The sequence below is a fragment of the Sceloporus undulatus genome, chromosome 2 (assembly GCF_019175285.1).
Source record: "Sceloporus undulatus isolate JIND9_A2432 ecotype Alabama chromosome 2, SceUnd_v1.1, whole genome shotgun sequence".
Taxonomy (NCBI): Eukaryota; Metazoa; Chordata; class Lepidosauria; order Squamata; family Phrynosomatidae; genus Sceloporus; species Sceloporus undulatus.
The window spans coordinates 84,607,407-84,615,585 of record NC_056523.1 but is presented as its reverse complement, the minus strand read 5'-3'; positions in this window follow the sequence as shown (position 1 = coordinate 84,615,585).

Below are 8,179 nucleotides of genomic sequence, written 5' to 3'. Positions count from 1 at the left end.
CTATATAAACCACACCACCACCAGAAATGAAACAATGTGCTTGCAATGGCCAGATGGTAGAATTAAAATGGGGGGTGGTTAATACAACAGCTTTAAAAAAAAAGAAAAAAGGACAGTTCTTTTAGGCTCTCCTGGCTAATCAGTGTGGAGGCATGTGGCCTTGTTTTGTTTCCAGCATTAAAAAGCCAGTCTAATTTTTTCCCTTGCAAGAGTCATAAAGATAAATGGTTGTAAAGCTAAGCAGCCTCTGTGTGAAAATTAGAAATAGACTTGGATTTTTGTTGTTACAATGAAACAGCTTGTTAACCCATGAAACAGAACATATTCTGTAATTGTGTAGTGTAATATATCAATAATAATAATAATGCAGTATTGTCTGTTTTGATACTGTGTATCTTGGTGGTACTTGGATAGTCTCACACAGCTAATATGTAAAATTAGTTCCACATTTTTCTTCGGCAATTAGCATATTAGTGCACAAGGCAGATAACACTAAAAGCCTAGATGCCTGAATACTCACAGATGCTTCTTCATTGAGCTGTGATGTTCAACTTTATTAAGCTGCAGGGATGTATGCAGATATAATTCTTGCTTTTATTTTGAACCTGAACTCTGTTATCTGAGACATCCTCTATGTTCTCTTGTTAACCATAGCCTCCAACTCTCCTAATTTGGCAGGGATAGCAGTAGTGTCACTGAGGGAGTGCAGACAGCACTCGGTGAGGGTTCTAAGCCTGCGTGGGGGCTGCTCAGCACTGCTACAGGAGCTGCTTGGGCCTGTGTTTACTCCTCAGGGCCGCATGGCTGCTCCCTCGGGCCGCGCAAGTGCTCCTGTGTGGCCCGTACCCCGAATGTCCCACCCTGGAAGTCCTGGCCTAGAAGTTCTGCCCCCACAGAAGTCTCACCACCCCCCCCCCCCCGCACCAGGTGTCACTCGGTATGGGAATGCCACTGAGGGACAGTCCTGATTAATCCTGTCATCCAACATTTTTTAAATTTCCAATTTCCCCCCACTTTTCTCTTTGCCTCATATTACTACAGTTGCTGCAAACTGAGTTCAAAATGCCAAAGTGATTTGTGTTCAAATAGTGGGACAGAGGGAAGAGAGGAAGGAGCACAATCTTTCCCTTTCTTGTAGACCCAGGCAAAAGCAGACTGCAGCAGCCTCCTGTAGCTTATGTGCTCTTCCTTATTATTAACTTTTACCTTGTGGACCATAGCTGGTTACCCAAACTTTCTCCATTCCAGCAGTATAACTTGGAAAGAGGTGAGGATGCGGTGCCTTCCCAATGTTGGTGGACTGCAAGTCTAACAACCTTAGACAATACAGTCAATGGCTAGGAATAATGGGAGTTGCAGTTTAGCCAAATCTGGACAGCTACATGATTCCTACCCTTAATTTAGGGCTGTGTGTGCTCATGTGCATGTATGCACAGAGTTATTACACTGCTATTATTTTAAATGTTTGGCAGACAGAAAACCTTTATGGGCTACCAGAACCCACAGAGATCTATCAATAAAGTCACATCAACTTTCCACCTGCCCTGCTATAGGAGTTCCTTCAGTTCCTTCCATCATAACATCTGTGATCTCTGTGAACAGATAATCCTCATTCTGCTGATTTTCCATTTTACATCTGACTTGCCATCTTTCATGCAAATAACCGCATAGCACTGAAAGGAATACCTGTAACCTGTGGATAAATCATACCTTACCTGGACATGAGAACATAATTTCTAAAAGGTGACATGGAAACTATATTTTGGGGCATCACACTCTTAACGTGTATGGTAGCATTTTTATAGTATATGTTAATACCCCATAATCTTTCTATTACCAAATGTATTAAAATGGGTGCACTCTGTCTGACTAGTGAAAATCCTAATCAGCCTATCCCGGTGAAACAATTTTGCATATGCAGGAAGTAGTGGAAAATAAATGATCTTCAGCTGGTGTTTGAAGAGCTGTCAGTTCCTCTTATGGCAAATGTTTCAGAGGAACGTCCTGTCCGATAAAGCCTCTGAGAAACGTGGAGGAGTTTGGAAGAGTGGCTGGAAAAACAGGATGTTGAATGGCAGACTTTACTAATGCTTTGCATCTGTATATAATTCAGCAGTATAGCAGGGCACAAGTTAGGGGAGTTCCAGAGAACAAGGGAAAGTTGTTAATCTGAGTGTGATAGGTGAAGGGGGAGAAACTAACCACACCAACTTTTTTTTCCTTCCAGCTGGAGGCCTGCTAACATTTTACAATATTTGTACAGTTAACAGCCTTGATTACAGCAATAATGAACAATGCTACTTTGTGCTCCTGTAGATTCCTTCATCCAAGAAAGGACTTCACAAACACCATGTGAGCCTTTCTGAAGTAGCTAAGGATCTTTCACAAGAAGACACTGATATTCTTATAAAGATATATTGTTTCATATATTGCTGATTACTGTACAAATTTACTGCTGCTGCTGCTGGTTATTATTATCACCCACTTTGAGAAGACAGGACTTCAAAGTTCAGTCGGCCCTCCATATCCATGGATTTTGCCATTTCATGTAAGGGAAAGCATTTTACTATGCCATTGCATTTAATGGGACATGAGCATCCATAGATTTTGGTATCCACAGGAGGTCTTGGAACCAAACGCTAGTGGATATCAAGAACCCACTGTAAAAGCATTTTGCCCATTTAGCAATGACTGGTGTGAATAGCAAACCTGGCATGCAAGTCACTGAGGTTTTTACATGCATGCATGCATGCATGCTCGTATCTGATCAGTTATTGTCACCATTGCTAAGGAATGACTTGTATGATTTCCAGCTCTTTCCACAAAGCAACAGTTCTTTCAGGAAGTCAAAATGCATTTTCCATCTATTCAAGAGATGCTCTCAGAGATAGGCCATAACTAGACATTTATGGTTATGGCAGCAGCAACCCCCAAAGTAAAGTATTCCTGTGAGAAGGTGCTCTGCCTGTACCTACCCAGAGTGTGGGGTGTGGGAAATAAAGGCATTGCCTCCCAAATAACAATTCTGATCCCCATTAATTTTTTCTCCAGGCTGCAAATTTCTAGAAAATTACACACACCAAGGCTTAGAGCAAACACAAGGGAAAAGCCAGTGTGTGGGGAGAAGACACTGGTTACACTGCCAGAACAAGCTGCCAACAACTGATGGGCAGTCCTCACTCCCTCGTTCTATTGTGAGGAGGACCTGCCAAAATGGAGCAAGTGTGACTCCAAGTTGCATCAGGCCATTATTTTTGTCATTCCACTTTAAATGCATGTGCACGAGTGCACAGACACTCCACCAGTTGCCACCAGTCACCTCTCCTCTCCTGTCCATTGGACACCCTGTGTGACAAGCTGTTCGACTGGTCAATCACACAGTTGATTGATTTCCTGTACAATGCATTGGTGTGCCCAGTGACACATTGGCACAGCACAACCATAGTCCCCCCCTCCCATATCCTCTTTCTCCCCATCCCCCTATGGTCCCCTGTTGGACCAGCCAGTTTATTTATGTTTTTATTAACCCCTAATTGTTGGTAATCTGATGTGTCTGTCATAATTTTGCTTCATAGGGTGTGCAATGGTTTGATGGTGCAGTTGACCATTTGTGCACTTGTGCCATCAATCTGTGAGCAGGTGAAAAAATAAATATGTCCAGCATTGGCACCGGCTGCCCATCCCCTACCCTGTCCCTGCACTGGTATGCAGTTAGCAAGCCAGTATGACTGTATCTCCCTTTATGAACCTACTAGAACACTTGGAACATCCGAAGAGGTCCTCCTCTCTGACCTACTACCCTCTAAGGCTCATTGGGTGGCAATAAGAGAGAAGTCCTTCTCTGTGACTGCTCCCAGACTCTGGAACTCCCTCCATAGAGAGCCCGGAATGGCTCCATCCTTGCTTTTGTTTTGGCAGTAGATAAAAACATTTTTATGCTGCCAGGCTTTCTTGCACTGACATAGGTGCTATAAGAGTTTTATAAAGAATTTTAAAATTTTAAATTTGAACATGTTTTTAACTTTTAAAATTATTTAATTATTCTTAAACTTTTTATTTTTATTGTTTTGTACTGTTTTAACTTGGACTATTTTAAATTATTTTACCTCCCTCAAATCCCTGCACCAGGAGGAAGGTGGGATATAAATAATAATAATAAAATAACAAAATAATAAATATGATAGCTTGCTCTTTCCAGACTGAACCAGAGCAAACTGGGATTTATTTTGCTCCAGTGTTAAGCCCCAGAGCGTGACTTGGGTTCATTTTGGCCATGCGCATCATCTAAAAAGGCCAGTGCTGAAATGGAGTGGAGCCTGTGTGGCTCTTACATCTGCTGTGTTTGCATTTCCTTGATAACTTTGCCTTGGAATCTTTTCCTTGAATGCCAAAATTATATTTCAAAAAGCCTGTCTAAAGTTTTATGTTACTGCAATGCTATAAATTTGGGGATTGAAGGGAAAATATATTGGAGGCGGATTTCTTATGGTGGGCACATTGCTCCTCTTCTCCTGCAGGTATTTCTTAGGTCCTAATAATTTCTTATTTCTCAATTCTTACTTTGGAGCAAAACACTCATTCCCCCCCCCCTTTAGCTACACTCTTGTACCCACTTCTCACTGGATTTTAGGTGAAAGTAATCATAAAAATAATTAGTATATGTCAGAAGAGAGATCTTGAAAATTGAAAATACTCTCATGGTTCTTTTATATCTTTATAAACAGTTAAAAATTTGACTAAATCCCCCCTGACCAAACATGTTATAAATGTGAACTTTAATAAATATCAGCTTGAATCTTGAGTATACCTGAGTGGAGCTCCATTCACAGTATGTTACCACCAGAGGAAAAGAAGAAGAAATAATTTATGGCATGCTGCTGTGCACAGTTGGGAGGACCCTCCAGTGTGTGGGTTGCACAGGGGACTGGAAGGAGAAGGGGAAATGATGAAAAATTCATAGAATCATAGAATAATAGAGTTGGAAGAGACCGCAAATCCAGTCCAACCCCCTGCCATGCAGAAATCCAAATCAAAGCATCCCTGACAGAGGCCATCCAGCCCTGTTTAAAGACCTCCAAGGAGGGAGATTCCACTACACTCCGAGGAGGAGTGTGTTCCACTGTCGAACAGCCCTTACTGCAGGAAGTTCCTTCCCTAATGTTGAGGTTGGAATCTTTTGCTGTAGCTTGCATCCATTGTTCCGGGCCTAGTCTCTGGAGCAGCAGAAAACAAGCTTGCTCCCGCTTCAATATGACATCCCTTCAAATGCCTCCAGTGGGAGCCACTGCTAGATCATGGTTTGCTACACATATAGAAGGGCTTAATTTTTAATGAGGTGAAACACTGGATCTATCCCAAAGTTAAATATTAAATGTCTGAATGACACACTGCGGATTATTCGCCATAGGAAGATCATTTGTGTTTCCCACCATCCACTGAGACACTACTCTTTTTGACAGAGACAAGTCATGCTGTTGAGGAGTGTATGTCCATGGCTGAATGTTCAAGCTTTTAGCCAACAATACTTCTCTTTCAGGCTGCAATCCCATGCATATATATCTGGGAATTTGTTGTTTGTTGTTGTGTGTCTCCAAGTCATTTTTGACATATGACAACCTTATCATAGAGTTTTCTTGGCAAGTTTCTTCAGAAGGGGTATGCCACTGCCATCCTCTGAGGCTGAGAAAGTGTGACTTGCCCAAGGTCACTCAGTGGGTTTTTATGCTCTAGTGGGGAACTGAACCCTGATCTCTACAGTTGTAGCCCAACACTCAAATCACTACACCATGCTGGTTCTTACTTGGGAGTAAGCCCTAATAAAACCATTGGCATTTATCTCTGAGGAAACAGGCAAAGAATTGCTTTGCACCTCTTTCATCTTGAAAAAGTGATGGATTCAGCACTTACCATCAGATTAAAGAGAACAATTTCTCTTTGAAGATCTGCATTAATACAACTACCCTTCATGTCATTTGTTGTTGTTGTTTTGTGCCTTCAAGTCATTTCTGACTTATGGCAGCCCTAAGGCAAGTCTAAACCCTAAGGCAGAAATAGGCTGTAGCATTCATCTGATTCCCTTTAAAATAATTTAAGAGATGGTGGGAGTGGGGTGAAGTTCAGTTGGAGGAGAAAGGAGAGGCCCTAGAATTTTTTAAAATTAAAATTTTAAATTTTAAAATTTGAATTTTTTGCTTTTAAAAAAATCTTTTAAAATTTTCTTTAAAAACATCACATTTTAACCAAATCTTCACTATGCATATGTAAATACCTTTAGGTTGTGCATATGATGCTGCAATTTGAAGGTATTCTTTTAATTTTGCTAGTTGTTTATTTCACAACTATTAGCTTTACATTCATTGGTATATGGGCATCACGACTTATGAGTAACATTAGTGCAAAAAGCTTAACTAAGGATTCTGTATGGTGTGAAATAGGAGGAGGTCAATGGGGGAAGATGAGACCATGAATTACTGTACCAGCTAACACCAATCCTAGTAATGCCACTGCATTGGTCTCCAAACCTTTTACTTAAAGAGGCAGGTGGAATACAAGAAATGGGTTCACTGAATGGGTTTTCTCATGAAGCCTCATTATGAGATCCAGAAATCACCTCCTAGTTTGGTTTTTGCATTCACTCTCCTCAATGCCCATTACTGGCAGGCTGCTGATGTCTCCACAGCTTTCCCATTACTGGATTCCATAATACGATTTGGAGATCATAATGTTAGCTTGTTGATTGAGGCCAGATTTCCACTCTCCCCTGCAGTGATTAGAATTGCTGGAATTCCATAAAATTCTTCCTTAGTTATTGTGAGCCATTCAATAATGTGCTGAAATCGCTTATTTCCACAACATGAACATATCTCTAAAAGGCCGGACATATGCTTAAAATCTTTGCAAAGCTCAGTCAGAACAATAAATACACGAGAACCATGTTGAACTTTCCTTGTTTTATTTTCTCACCGTGAAAAGATTATGGCCAGATCACTGCAACAGAGGAAGCATTCAAAACATCCTGATTTCTATCATATGATATAACCAGAACCTATATAAGCCAAGGACAATGCAATGGTTAGCAGAATGTAAATACAGATGTGCTTTTAAAAAATAGGCTAATACAGGTTTGATCAGATGAACAGCTGTATTGATGCACTGAATCAAAGGACAGGGCAGAAAGGCCACCCATCATTTCTACATGTTTGCTTAATCCCGGAGTTGGGGCTGCAAGTCTATGCCAATTTCATTTGGACTTCAAGTTTCTTCAGCTTTAACCAGCAAAGCCAATAACATGGAAGGATGGAAGCTGCAGTCCAACAGCATCAGAAAGGTCACACGTTTCCCATTTATGTCTACGCATAATAATCTCCCCCCTCCACTCCAAATCATTAAAAGTGTCTGATATTCCTTTAGCAGACACAACACAACCCTAGAACATAAGTTTAAGTTGCTACAATAGCAGCTGAAGGGCTTGGAATTTTATTTTGAAAAGTAATGAGTTACAGTCATATCTCAACTTAACTCCTGATATTTAATTATGGTAATTATTACAATTTGTAAAATTTCCTGTTTCTCAAAAGTAACTAAAATAGTAGTAGTAGTTGTTGTTGTTACTACTGCTACTACTGCAATAGTTCCTCCAATGAGGAAGAAAATGGGAGGTGTCTCAAGAAACCAGGATGGATGACTAATGAACTTTCAACTGAGCTAAGTTTTAAATGGAACATGTACAAGAAATGGAAAAATGGGGAAATCACCAGAGAGGAATTCAAAGAAATAGCGGTCAGAAAAGCTGATGCAGTCCTTTTGGCCCGTCTGTTTCAAGCTGTAGTCTTCCTTCGCCACCACAGATTTGTAACTGTGGAAGTAACTGAAATGTTACAGTTACAGCACAAAAAGAACTTTTGTTAAGTTGCAACTGTAATATAATGTTACAACTTGGTTATTGGGGGAAAGAAATTAATTGCAGCTAACTAGTTCTTTGTAACCAACTATTTCTTTTTTAAAAGAATTTTTGATTAAGAGTTTCCAAATGCATTAGAAGTACATAAATCTACATACAGATCAGTAAAGAGAAAGAAAAAGAAAGAACAGCTGGAAACTGAAAAGAGAATAATAATGACATCTGGCTTTCTTTTTCCATGGTTATAAGTCCATATGTATAAAATCTTACTTCCCCAAT